Source organism: Apostichopus japonicus, chromosome 8 (assembly GCF_037975245.1).
Source record: "Apostichopus japonicus isolate 1M-3 chromosome 8, ASM3797524v1, whole genome shotgun sequence".
In the NCBI taxonomy this organism is placed as follows: domain Eukaryota; kingdom Metazoa; phylum Echinodermata; class Holothuroidea; order Aspidochirotida; family Stichopodidae; genus Apostichopus; species Apostichopus japonicus.
Window position 1 is genome coordinate 4,855,719 of NC_092568.1, and position 15,415 is coordinate 4,871,133.

Consider the following 15,415-nt stretch of genomic DNA (forward strand, 5'->3'; position numbering starts at 1 on the left):
TTAAAAAAGTTGTCCATAGTGAAAATTTGGCATATTTAGGGCCAATTCAGCATACCTTAAAGCCACACTCTGGCCTAACTGCAGAGCAACCATCAATATAGGCATGTAATTGTAAGTTGCAAAACGTGGCGTACCATTTTCCTGGTTTAGTGGTTGAAGCGGTTATAAATACATGGTACAGTATGGTGTAAGTTACATTTTCATGTTTGCAAGGTAAAAATAATTGGCCTAAATCCACCAACACCCTGTTTTGATCAGATATCCCTGTTTTTATCTAGATCTGTGTACAGAATGAAGCATTGGAATATAACAACATTCAAGGCAAAGCCTGCAACTTGTAAAAGTTTTTGCAATTAGCACCTAAATGCTGTCTTCTTTCTCGACAAGTTGGTGTAGATCTTATTGTTCCTCTACCAGTGACAGCTGCCAAGCGACTGTACATAATAACACTGTCTGACTTCTATTCAAAGTGGCCTGAGACTAAGGCAGTGCCTGACAAGACTGCAGCCTCAACTTCTAATTTCATTACTGATGTGATGATGAGGTAAGCATGTCTTAAAAAGTGAATAATTTTCTGTAGTTAGTTCCAATATGAATGGCATCATATCTGTTATTTGTACCATGCACATAACTCGTAGTGTATGCCATGGCAGAATGCTGTGTTTGAGTATAACTATTTCCAATTAGGTATTAAGCATACAGAAAGGTCATGAAGGTAGGTGAGAACCGAGAAAGTGTACTGTTAGTCTTTGCAGGTTAAGTCCCCATTAACAAGTTTATATGTACGTAGTTTTTGTTCCTATATTTACTTGCAAAGGTTCCACCTCTGGTTCTTAAGTAGCATATAGCACATCCCCAACAAGTGATTTTGGCTGGACATGTTTCACTGCAGCAGACACAGTTTATTTGTTCAAACAAATGATGAGTAAATAATTAAGACCACAGTCCACAGCTAGACAACACCTATTGTGTGTTGTTTTTCAAAAAGGTTTTGGACAGTCTGATATTGTAACCACATGGAACTTTTCTGTTTATAAAGTGTGAACTTATTACTACTTGGCTTTTTTGACAGGAACTTCGACACGATAAGAGAGATAATTTATCAACTGAGTTTTGATACCATTTCTCTGTTAGGTCCGTTGTGGAAAATTGCTAAATGTGTTTGTGTGTGTGGTGGGGGATATTTCCTGAAACCCCATTTCTTTGGCAAAATAAGGCAATGTTTAGGTCTCTTGATGCAAAATGATGTATAACAGTACATTTTACTATAATAATGTTTAGCTAGCATAATTTGTTTTTGCATTTGGGTCATACAGAGGGTGTTTTGAACCCCCGTGGATCCTGATTCAGGACAATTAATGCTTGATCGGCATTAAACAGTCATAACATGCACACATACATCAATAGAGCACCAAAAGGCATCAAACTTCTGTTGTATCCTAGCTTACTCTAATTTGATAAATGTCTGATATTAAATTAATTAATATGTCACAAATGTTGTATTGGCTCATGTGGTTAAACCTTTTCAGGTTTGGTAGTGAACTGTACAATATAGCGCCAAAATAATGACATACAATCTCCAATAAAAAAAAATGGAGCCAGTAATCCCATAAACATGTAGGTGTCACAATAAAAGATCATCCAATTAACTCAATGCCTAAGCATAGTTCAGTTGTACACTATACAGTCTACACTTAACCAATATGGTGAATGTTTATCACCTTTGTAGTGGAGCTTCCACATAAACCTCTCAAGATGATAATTTATTTTATATATGACTTACAGTGTGGCATTCGCTACTCATCATATTGCTTTCAACTATTGTTTTGCACAGATTTGGTTGTACTGATATCTCATCTCTGACCACCAATGGAGGGAGTATGTATGAAGTTAACAGAATACATGTCTAGACGATTTTCGTAGCAGTTAACTTGTTACCGACAATAATCTTGTCTTTCACTCTAACATATCATCAGAGAAAATTTCGTCGGCTGCTACACGATTAAGCAAAGACAGGCCATTGACCTTTCACTGCCAGTCGTTCGGTGGAAATCTATATATTTGCAGTTCAAGTTGAAGGGATGTGACGCTCGAAATTCTTTATCACTTCATTACTTCATTAAATAACAAATAAGAAGGCGTGTTTCTTAGTTCTGGAAATTGTGTTCAAGATAAGTTCTCATAGTAAAACATATAACCGACCATATTCGGCTTCCTGTTGTAACTTTTGCTGTTATGGAGTTCTGTGTAAGTCTTAACGAAAAACCCGTTGGATACATGAGAATCAGCTATTTTATTTGTAATTTACAATCAAGATTAAACTATTGACGGTATCAAGTTACACATTAAAGCATTATATAAGTAATCCTACTGTTTGTGGAAAGCAGTTCAAGGGGGGAATTCTAATAGGGAAACTTCTGCATGGTTTTATTGAGGTCTTTACAAACTCCAAGGAGGATGTACTTCATCCGGATTATGAGAGTTTCAAGTACATATTGTTTGAAGAAGAGTGACAGTAGTATATCATTCTAATTAAGCAATACCTCCCTGCTTGAAGGATGCTCTAGAAAGCATGGATTATCTTTAGTTGCATCAGAGCTACAAAGGGAGAGTCATCATTCCAGTTAAATTTCCCCATGCAGGGGGTAGGAAGTGGGGGGTGGGCACACAACATCAGAGGGACATTTTCTCATTCCACAACCACCACTCGTTATGCTATAAACCGATACACACCGGCCATATCACTTAAATATATATGATGTGTTAGTATGTTATCAATACTATTGATTGAGATTGTTTATTGTTAACCGTGCTACAAAAATATATGGGATGACATTTTAAAATAGCATGTACAGACAGTGCCCCCCCCCCCGGCTCCCTGATCCCATGTATATTCATTTTTCACTCTTTGCCCAGTCTGATATAGATTCAGAATATTGTGTTTGTGCATGACTATCATCCAATTTCATGTTTTGATTTTTACTATATTCACTTTCTTTGAACAAACTTTTCTCTACAAAAATGACATATTTAAAGTGTGAGAAACATGATGAGACAAAAAATCTAGCATATTGCATCCTGCTCTGTCCTATTTGCTTTATTCTTTCCCTTGTTTGGCTTTGTTTTGTTTCCTGTATGTTTGCAGCTCTTTTGAAGAGGATATCGTTCTAAAATATCTTTTCTAATTTGAACTACTTTTGTCCAATAAGAAACATTCATAATAAGAAACAACGAACCTTTTATCACTGGATTTTCCTGGAATGCCATTTGTCTATACAAATGAAAATTTGCTTCATGCATGGCCATCACAACGGGACTTAGGGGCAGGGGTGGGGGGAAGGCCCTCCACCTTGTTGAGAGGGAGACCACCCTGACTCAACGATTAAGTGACAAAAATAAGGAAGTGTAAAAAAGGAAACAATAAGTAGTAATGAAAGTCAATAAATAGGTGTCAGGCCCGTACGGAGAGGGTTGAGGCAGTGATGATATTTTCAAGGTCAGAGAAGTATCTTCCAGCTACTTCATGGTTGTTATTAGCAACAAAAATATTTTGGAACACATCACAGATAGGTACGGACTTAAGAGGACCCTTTCCAAGGACACAAATCGATAACTTACCATCCCAACTCCTCCCCCTCCCCCATCCTTGCACTCAAAATTATGTGTATGGGCCTGAGTGTTGTATACAGCTTTGCCAATTTCGTTTAAGATGTAACTTCAAAAATCCTTCGGTTCCCGTCCAATTATGAGCTTTATGCATGAAGGAAATTTCATATTGGCTAGGCAATTCTCGTAGACCGATGAAGTACAGTTACCATAATTGCCAAATCTTACCCACTGAGTGTTGGGGAAATACGGCTACAATGAAACTGTTAACTCCTTTAAGTTCGTATTCTTTTACCTCTGCAATTATCATTTTTTGTTGTAGCTGTTGCCTGCCCTATCCCGTAACTGCCCTCCGTTGGGGAGGAAGTTAGGTTTATGCGATCTCTCCCTCTGTAGAGATGACTATGAACGCAATTTAGTGGCCGAATACAACATGCAATATAAAATAGCAGCAATCACAACAAAAACATTAACATCTTCTACAGATGGAAGACTTGTTTCTTTTTCTTCTTTTTTTACCCCTTCTATTTTTTGTTTTGCAGCAACGCACAACGTCTCATTTATTTCCTGTAACATTTAACTATGTGTGCATCTGCCCTAATTATTGATATAATGAACTTAATTGCCCTTTAAATGTCGAAATGCCTAAATTGTATGCGGGACAAAATATGCTATGAGGTATTTGCGGACATTCTGTACCAGCTGGTACGCTGTGAGGTGGGGACAGAATTTTCAGCAGATAATGTCCGACCGGACTAAATGTGCTGGTACAAAGTGTCCCCGCGGACCCTCTTTACAGGGGGACACTCTGTACTGTCACACCGGCGTTACCCCACCCCCGCCCACTCGAACTTTTTCCCCTCAGCCACCCTCCCCGATGAAAAAGTATGGTTTCGCCACCGCTGATTCCGCAGTGTTGCGTTCCGAGGGCTCCTTAGCACGGCCAGGATTACTGTAAGAAGATCTGTACTTAAAAATCGTTGCTAGCCTGTATAACAACTACCCGTAGAACTAGAGACCAGGTCAGGTTATAAGCACAATTAGGAAGGCTCTCCGCACAGGAATACTTTTTTAAGAAAAAGTCGCCCAGGAAAGAACCTGGGCACGAAAACCAAACTACTGAACGACGGATCCGCTTCTAACCCCAGTCCCCTTGCATCGGGACTGTGATTGTGTGATCATCGTCAGGTGTGTATCACCCTTCCCTGAAAAAACAGATACTACACATGATCTTAGCCAAAAGGCCGAGAAGCGAAGGACAGGAATACTTTTTAAGAAAATTTCGCCCAGAAAAGAACCTGGGCACGAAAACCAAACTACTGAACGACTGATCCGCTTCAAACCCCAGTCCCCTTGCATCGGGGCTGGAATTAAGTGTATGTAATTGCAAGTCTTTAAAGGATTGCTTTTTTTAGATCATGTAGCTCTGGTTCATATAATGAGCAATAGAACAATACAACATGTGAGGTACAATCCCTTTAACTATTTATTTAACAACAACAATATTATTCCCCCCCCCCCAAACATATGCAGATATGTCGTAGACATTAAATTCACTGATAATACCGATTTACTAAAACCATAACTCTCTTAATTAGACTATAAAACACATCAATTAACATTTGACCCTCCAAAATTACATTCCAATAGACTATGAATATTCATGACATGGCTGGCTATGTAGCTAAGTGCACACCCTCCTACGGAGGAGTATAAAGATCATTTACGTTACAGCATTTTGCTGTATTCTACTGTACTGCACTATACCTCACTTCGAAAAATTTGGCTACCAAACCGAATAGGATAAAGTTGAAGATAACGCTGATGGTAAAGAGGCTAATAACGATCCAGTTATCCACTCTCTATTTACTCATTTGGTGTTGTTGACGGTGACTGTGAAGGTGCAGTAAACGTGGATGACTCCGTTAAAGGATTCCTATTATCCGATAAAGGATTCCCATTATCCGATGAGGGATTCCCATTATCCGATGAAGGATTCCCATTATCTGTCCCTGGAAATAAACAAATTATTCAATGTCAGAGCCATGTCCTGAGAAAAAAAAACACTTGATAGAATGATCGATCGACACATGTTGGTTTCCTACTTCCTATTATGCTATATTATGAGTGACATATAACCTACTTGAAAATTTTGGAACATTTGAGTACAATTTTAAATGGCTAAAGTCTCCGCCGATTGAATCAAATTTGAAAGCTCTGAAGCCTCTAAGGTCTACCATATCGTATAGGGGCTCTATAGCGGGCCCCTGGACCCCAACTCAGATAGCGCGCAGCGTATTCCTTGACAGGTCAATCAATTGAATCCGCCCCACGCCCTAACATGAAATCCGGGCTACTCGACTTTCGCTGCAATATATCCAGTTCATATTTTAAGTTGAAGGACTATCCCTTAAACAATTTAGAGGACGGAACTCTGGAATAAACTGTTCAATTTTGGTAGAGAAAGATAACAGTATATACCGATACCATGAATTCAAGTGTTTGGGAACGGGGCATATTGCAAAAGTACCTCAAATGACCGAACTGGTCGCGTGACAATTTGCCCTCCCCTACTCGAACTCTTTGCCCCCCCCCTGAGCCCCCCACCTGATGAAAAGTCTGGTTACGCCACTGCTGATTGTGCAGTTTTACTGTACCTTACTCCCGCCTTCTTTCCTCTTACATGCCTGGCTCCGCTAAGTATCGGCTATTAGGATAAAGCGGATGATCAGGAGGCTGATAACGATCCAATAACTACCGCACTTTCTATTAGCTTCTTTTGGTGATGTTGACGGTGACTGTGAAGGTACAGGTGACGTGAATGACTCCGATGAAGGATTCACAATATCTGTCCCTGGAAATAAATGAATTATTCAATGTCAGAGCCATGTCTTGAGAAAACAAACACTTACCGCATTTGTAATAAAATATCTGAAACTAACATAGAACAATCGATCCGTCCGACGAGTCACCAAACATTTCAAAGGCTGGGCCTATTACAGTTTCTATCAAACTTATGCAGAACACTGATATTTTACAACATTAAAGTTCGTGAAGGGTGCAATACTTCTAAACATATGACTACGGCTGTTTGTGAACCACACCCTCATAGCAGTTTGTCTTTATAAAACGCTATTAATGACTTTAAGACTAGATACCGTAAGATTTGTTTTATTTTTTAATGTAATGCGGCATGGAATTCCATATTTTAGGACCAATGTATTTATAAAAACGTTGGCTGTTTTGAGACAACAAAAAAGAACGACAGAGAAGGGTATCTTTGGATCGTGAATGATAAACTAAATTGAGTTCGATGAAGTAGTTGTTGAAATAATGACGGAGCATATTATGTTCATATTGATAAACAAACGTAGCAGTAACATTTATTTCGTCAAAGCCACAACTTGAAGTTTTGAGGTTACAGATACACTTCCTAATTTCTTCCTCGTCGGTTGGGATAAGGAATAAAATGGCAGGATTTGCAGTATGAAGAAAATCGTTAAAGGAGTGATAGCTACCTTGTAGTCGATCATCTATAGAGACGGTCCGATATTGATGAAATAATTATTAAGTATGGTGCAAATATCAGTGGGATCGTCATATTTGATATAATTATAGTGCATCTTCTAAGGAAAATGGTTGGTGGATTGGTTAAATTCCTTTTATAAATGAATTAACGTTTGGTATGATTAAAGTCGCCTAAAAGCGAAAAAATGAAGTCTTTTAGCCGTTCTAATAACAGTATTTAGTCTATTACGAAATCTAACGTAATCGCGGCGGTTGTTGTCATTTGGATGCTTAACGTAAATTTTGTACAATTTTTGCTTGGAACGACAATAATTAGAAATGACACTGGTGCACTAAAACTTGCTTTTACCAGGGTAGTGACGTTCCAACGGAAAGTATAGTGGGTTGAGGAAAATTCTCGAAAAATGAAGAATATACAGAGTCAACATCATTATGGTTTAAGATTTCATCCCAATTTTCATTGTTAATTTTATCATAAAAAAGGCTTAGTTTTCACATCAGTTATCGGGCGCAAAATAATGTAGGTCACTATGTCAACCATTTATCCACAGAGGAAAATATTATTTCTACAAAGCTGCATTTGAATGAAACCCTACAGGGAACGTTGCCAGCTAAGCGAGCAATCTAAATGTATCATGTTTCAAGGATTAAAGAATAAGAATATAGTATAGTAACCTTTAGTAAAGCTTTAAAAACCAAATGTTCTGATGACGTCACATATCACCTACTGCACTGTGGTCCACTTCCTAGAGTTGGAGGTTTAGCCAGTCAAAATAGGTTACATTCAAGAAACCATATTTAGAGTTAGGGACAAGTAACTGAGATGGGGGTTCTAACTAATAGTGTTGAATATTTACCCTTTAGTGTAAGCCGCATATTGTCTGCCATGGGAATATCACTTTAAGGAAGTAGGGAAACTTTCTTAAGGATATACAATCATTAGCATGTACAGATAGAAATACTAGGAAGACCAGCACCAAGTTAAATCTTCCTTTTAATCTACTGTCACTCAGTAAGATCATCTTACCATTCAGTTGTAATGTAGCAGACGACACGTCACTAAAGCCAGATCCCGGGAGAGTAACAAGACACATTAGACATTGCGGATACTCGATTTGGCCGCTATAGCTGGTAACTTTAACTCGGATAGTCACAGATGAATTGCACACATCGAAGATACATGACGAGGAAGCTGATGTGTCAATGATCGTCACATGTTGGTGAAGTACTTTCCATGAGATTTCTGCTGCAGGACGGGTGTTATTGACAACACATGTCAAGATTGCGTTACCATCGTCAGCAGCAATATTACATGTTTTTTTATTTTGACATTGTTCAACGAATGATACACTACTGTCATCCGGTGTTTTGTAACTAAGCAACTTAATCCTAGTGGAATGTTTGTAACAAGGGACATCGAAATAAGTCGCTATATATATATATATTTAAATTAATATATATATATATATATGTTACAAACATTCACTTGGGATGCGTCATGTGAATAAGCAACCCATAATTGTGACATTTAGTCCCTGTTTAGCATTTAAATTAGACTTAATTGACGAAACATTACCGGACATTGATGTATCCTATATGTGTGGTTGCAATACACAGCGAAAGAAACATTAAACATGTCTTATTTTGAGAATACTAAATCAATATAAGAGAGATTTGACACTTCGAATACGTAAAATTCGATACGGGTAAGTCCACTAAAAGAGGTCCCTCCATTGCAGTCACAAACATGATTGCGAAGCACTATTCAAGTGTGAATAATCCTGTGCATAAAATTGAAATCAATTGTTCGGTTAGGAAAATAACAACATTTTACCGTCCTGTCCGCTCACTGCACAACTGTGATTTAAGAACACATTACAACAAATTTTTAACACTAATTTGAATGCAAATCTCAAACGTCCATATAGTTTATGGTGCTGATAGCTCACATTAAATGTTGAAAACATTGCCATGTCCCGATTAAAACTAATGCTTATTTAGCCCAGAAGCATTTAACACTTACAACGAAAAATTTCCGGGAATTGATGTATCCTTGTGGTTGCCATACACGGCGAAAGAAACATTAAACATATGGAATTTCGCGGATACTAAATCGTAAGAGAGAGATTGTTACACTTCGAATACGCATAACTCGATACCGGTAAGTCTACTAAAAGAGGCCCACCCACTTTGTATTATTTCTATGCCTGTACCAACAGTTTACAACAATACGTTGGTCTTGTGTACGTAGTGCGTCGTGAGTAAACATTTACATGAACTGATAAGTAACTGAAGTGGATAACGCATAATATTCTAAATATAATCGACTTGCAGCCAGCAAACTATTTCGATGACTATTGCGAAACATATTCCCCACTAAATGTAAGTAGTCTTTGAATAAATGCCATGAATGTCTATTGCAAGTTCCAAATGAACCGTTTTAGTATTCAGACATGTTAAAATGACTCGATAGTGTTTCTTTGTCGTATTACGTTCACAATCATAGGAGAAAAATAATCTTCACTTTGTTCCCAATGATGAATTTTTCAGCGTAATTCCTCATTTTTTTCATATATTTATTGATCAATGTATCAGTTTGCTGAAAATTCTTAAATTTATGACGCTTTGATGGAAAATAATTTTCCAGGATATGTTGAATTCCTCACATATTAGGTTCAAGCGATCTGTCATTTTGCTACAAATTGTCTGCATATGATTGAAAAATTGATCGTTTTGCTGACAATTGCTACTCTCTTCCCCCAACAATCTTAACTTTTTGGCAGCACCTTGCTATGTTTCCTTAGCAAGGTGGAATGGGAGACAGTATCGGGAAAACACGTTTGCTTATATGATAGACTGTTTGTATGCATGGGTAAATTATCTCCCGTAAAATTTCTTTATCTCCTACAAATTAAGCCTGGGTAAACTATCTCGCATAAAATTCTTGACTTATCAGAAGTCAAAAATGTACTGTCTGTCGTTGAAAGTTACAACAAATCTAATAGAAACTAGGAAGAAAATATAATTATCAATGTAAAACAAGAACACGCGGTCACACACACACACACATTTCTATTGATCAGCAGGTAAGTCCGCCACATATCATTATGTCAATCTGTGGTACCCCCAATGAACTCAGACCAACCACCAAGTTTCAGTTCATTACCTCAAGGGTGGTTGGTGCACTAATTCATGTGAAACGCCAAAGGTCACATGATCAAAGGTCAAATGTGTAAGAAAAGCGTTTCGCAATCTACTCCTTAAACAAAAAGCCGATGGACTTCAAACTTCATAAATATGTGACTGGGCATGGTTTGTAGAGCCTGAGTGACGTATGGAGTCATAGGGGTAAAATTTCACAGGTCAAATAACCCAACACATCATTTTTGCCATTAAACGTATGTCAAAAGAACAATGTGGCACCAACTTTCATACACAACTTGAATATCACAGAATATATGTCTACAGTGCCTAAATTAATATATAACGCCAAATGATAAGACGAACATATATCAGTGAAAGCATTGAAAAATACGCATTCATGAACGATAGTAAAGGTTTTCAGCTTGTTCTGCCTAATTTCTTTCACGATAATGCTAGAGAAAAGCCTCAATCACTGTGTGCAAATACGTCTGGGGTAAAGATCACATATTTACTTACCACTGTGTTATCTTTGACAAAGATATTGTTAGAGCAATGTCAATACCGTACACCTATATGATATTTATTTCACTGCTGCCCTTTGTTGATCTTTGGTTTCTTGTTTAAGTACGATTCTGCAAGACTTCAAAAGTAGGGGAAATATATGAAGTATACCACGTAATAAATATTAGCATTGTGAACCAACCTTCGAGACAGAACACGTGGACAACCATGTGGGAGTTAAACACACCAAGGCACCTACATATTGATGGTACAGGAAGATGGAAGATTACAATTTCGTTGCATTTTTTTAATAAATCCATTAGAGTACGTTGGCTGATATTCCACAAAATATCCATTTATGCCATAAACCGTACTTTAATTGAGATAATTATTTAATTATAATATGTGTATTTTATGTAGGACTGTATGTGTGTACAAATCTGTGTGTGATATGTGTTTGGTGTTAATTCCATGTAGCTTAAAGCGATTGTGAACGGTTCGTTGTTGCTGTAGGGTGCGATACAAATAGGTGTGTGGAAAATATCCGGCCAGTCCATACGGTGACACCGCCGTAAAGAGATGTTATCTTGATTTACCTGATCGCGTTCGGTCACTATCATTGGTTTTGACAGGTATGGAAAAGATAGGTCATACACTTCCATGATCTAAGTCAAATTGTTGCATATATATTTCTTCCTTTTTTTCGTTACAAGATGTAAGATGCTGTTTAAGGAACTAACTACCCTCATTTTGGTAACTATGCTGTTTCATTGAGACGATTGCGTCATCGTTTCGGTGTGGCTTGAGTCATTTGCTTCAATACAGATATGACTCATATAAATAGCTATTGAAACGAAAACAAAGATAAGGACACACAAAGAGACACAGATGCACCGCCACACTGTCAAACCTAATGTATAGGGATAACTTGTGAAAGTTGAGGCAACTTTCTACGTAGACATAATTAAGTTAATTCAACTAAAAGCTCAATTCAAGTTATTTTAATTAATTGTGACAGGTCACTATAGTTGAAATAACATGGAAGTGTCTATTCAGTAAGTTACCTTTGGTTTTCAAGTTAAATAAACTGAGCGTTCAAGTTATAACAACAAAGCTGATTGAGTTTTATAATGTAATTATTTCTCCCTCAATATATCTACAAAAGAAACCACAACATTGTAGCTTTTCTTGAATTATATGTACATTGATACCCTGGCCCTTCATTAGTAATTATAACCTTCAGTCCAGATGTTGATCGACTATGCATCAACTATTTCTTCTTTGGTAATACTTAACTTGTAATCATAGCAAAGGATCATTTTTCGCTTACTCGGTCTTGACCTCTGACATTCTAATTGCGAAAGCCTGCAAGACACTCGTGCCTATCACAAGACACTTAGATTAAGGTCTGTGACGCGATGGTCCGGGGTTCGATTTCTACCTTTGCCTGTCCACGAACCGGTCGTGTATGGTAGGCCACAACGGGAAATAATTGCTGATTTAATGTCCATACGAATTAAAATTATTACCGGTATTTATATTTAATACCGGCATTAATTCTCAGCCAATCATCATGCAGCTTCATATGCCAGTATTAAATATAATTAATACGGGCATTATATATAATTAATACGGGCATTATATGTAATTAATACGGGCATTGAATATAATTAATACGGGCATTAAATATAATTAATACGGGCATTAAATAGACCATATTTGTTTAGTAAGCACTGCAACTTTAGTTGCGCTACGTGTAATATGCAATGTTACTAACAAGTTTCCAGCTATTGTGCCGGGCGTGAAACTTCCCCGTTAGTTCATCCAGAGACACTGATGCGAAATTGTATTCGTCTTCATTCAGGAGTCTTCCAAGCTTTGCATAGCGTAATGCTCTTCGAAGATTAACAAACCGGTTTAAAGCATTGCGAACTGGCAAAACATTGGATTGGGAGTCAACATTTGTCAATAACCTACAAGTATCGTTCGCTTCTCGACGAAAATCACGGAGATATTGTACTTTGCCTACAATGCGTGCCATTGCGTTGTACTTTGCTTTCTACACAGGAGGAGGAAGCTTCCAAAAAGTGGGGGCACAACATCAGAGGGGCTCTATCTCAATCCACAACCACCACTCGTTATGCTATAAACCGATACACACCGGCCATATCACTTAAATATATATGATGTGTTAGTACGCTTGCCAGTAGGGCACATTTGCTATTTTGCTATTCATTAATTAACTGTAATATATATATGTGAAAGATGTGTAAAATTGAAGTAACTTTCTATTCTCTTCAAATTCCATAGCACGTTTTACATATAACTATGATTACTCATGAGTAGTCCTACAAGAAATGTATACTGTGTACATGAACGTACACGAAATCGGCTTTACAAATTGAAAGAATTGAAATAAATCGTGTTACTGTTGGCAGGTCTCCGATATAGTGATTCACGAATAAACCAATAACAGCTGCTGGGTGTTACAAGGTGCACTTATTTTACTATATTATATACAACATAAATAAATAACAAAATAGTACTAGAAGCAATCAGTTCGTAAATTATAATTTGAAAATGAAGTTTGTAGTCATAACCAAAGTTAACAACATAGATCAGGCGTGGCGTATAATATATATATAAATATAAATATATATATATATATATATATATATTTATATATATATATATATATATATATACGATTTTCATTTATATATATATATATATATATATATATATTCAGATCCGGCTTTAGGAATCACAAATGATTTTCGAGTTGGTTAGCATCATGTTTGATCTCTAGAGTAAGGCAAAATATGCCACCAAATAAAAAGAACTAGTATGGTTCGATACAGGTGTCAAACGCCTACAGTGAAATTACGACCTTCCCTTACCGGTTTCGAACCTCTGGACATACAATCAGCGTCCATAGTCTAGTTGGTCAAGGTCTCCGCGTACAAGGCGGAAAGCCCGGGTTCGAAACCAGGAGGAGACTGGAAGTTTTTACTGTTCTGGTTTTTCCTGGTCATTACGTTTTCAATTATATATATGTTTATATATATATATATATATATTGATAAATAGATATAGATAAATATATATATATATCTATATCTGTATCTGTATCTATATCTATATATATATCTATATCTCTATCTCCACCCCTCTCTCCCTCTCTCTCTATATAAATAAATTTTATATATATATATATATATATATATATATATATATATATATATATATATATATATATATATATATATATATATATATATATATAAATCAAAAGTATTAATGATTGATATTTATGCTTGGTTCAATTTCTCTAAGCTAGGGTACGCCATACGTAAGACCACTTCAAACCCTACATAATATATTAAAATACTTACAAGCCCAGCCGTTTTCCTACTTGTCGACTTGACCAGTAGGGAAATTTGCTCATGATAAGAGAAATTCATTTTTTCTGCCCTGTCCGGTTTTTATTCATACATACTGTAAAATTGAGTTACAATGCAAGAAACCATGAAAAAGTACTGGCAACAAGTTTCACACAGTAAATTATGTAAGTTTTGGTTAGTCTGTAAAATTACTTATTACATGTTATAGACTTACCAACAGTTACAAAAAATATGTGTGAAACATTATGTCAGGACCGTTTATTGCAAAAATACAGATTCTTTACTATCAGTGAAAATGTTCTGTTATTTAACAGAAACTGAAGACAGAATCATGCAGCAGGCTTTTGAAAGATTTATCAAAGGGTTTTTGGTTCAAACAAAATTTTAAGGCCTGCTAAGAAGGACAAGAAATAGTCATGAGTAGCAAACTGGAAATATTCCAACTGAAATGAACACAGTTTATTCTATAGAAATAGAAGTTGAAATAGAAATAGAACAAAGCAGTTCTTATTCCTGCAAAGTGCAAGTGACCAGTGGAAGGAAACAGACCATACCTACAAAAATTGACGAAGCGCGCCGTCTGCGTTGGCGAAATAAAAATTCATTGCCACACACCCAATTGTTTTTGTAGCTGAATAACCATACCTCGGTCTTTTCTGATGGCACTCCCTACCTCTCTCCACCGCTCTCTCCACCCACATCTCCCTCTCTCTCTATCTAAACATCAATTGATAAAAATAGTCCCTAATAATTTCCAAAAAATCACGGTTTTGTAGTGAAGAAGTTTCATAAAACGTCAATGAAATAGATCATGGTTATCCTTTAGAAATTATCGATCAAAGGCAATATGTCATTTTAAAAAATCGAAAATGATTTACACCTTTGCTATTTTGATATTTGAAGTTTAATAGGGCTACGTGTCTGTGTAATTTCCAAAATTACATGTGGTTAACCTTCTTGGAGGAAACTTATACATGAATCTTAAATTATATTGCAAAATAGGACAAAATATTGTATGTATTAGTTATGACCACAAACATTGCCTCTTATGCCAGGTGCAGAATGTAACGTAAGTTAGTAGTTTCCTATATCTTACTTTGTCTTATTGAGGTCATTTGCTTTACAATAGATCTTTAGAACATTGCATCATTGTTCACGGATCACTTCCATCATGCGAACTGCCTTAAAAGGAAAGGTTGAGTCGGGAGGGGCAGTGTTGAGTTGGGGCGGCA

The 15,415-nt window shown here is 36.7% G+C and overlaps 2 long non-coding RNA genes and 1 pseudogene across 2 annotated transcripts; 1 reads left to right on the plus strand and 2 right to left on the minus strand.

The window, feature by feature from the left end:
- The first annotated feature begins 404 nt into the window (after positions 1–404).
- Positions 405–2,532, plus strand: LOC139970386 (uncharacterized). Its single transcript, XR_011794136.1, has 2 exons — positions 405–544; positions 1,835–2,532. It is a non-coding gene; the product is annotated as an uncharacterized lncRNA (long non-coding RNA).
- A 2,024-nt stretch (positions 2,533–4,556) lies between these two features.
- Positions 4,557–8,517, minus strand: LOC139971713 (uncharacterized). The gene is made up of 3 exons (XR_011794452.1): positions 8,162–8,517; positions 6,264–6,460; positions 4,557–5,618 (listed from the first exon to the last, which is right to left on the minus strand). It is a non-coding gene; the product is annotated as an uncharacterized lncRNA (long non-coding RNA).
- On the minus strand, positions 4,772–4,862 carry LOC139972681 (U2 spliceosomal RNA; annotated as a pseudogene).
- Positions 8,518–15,415: the final 6,898 nt, after the last annotated feature.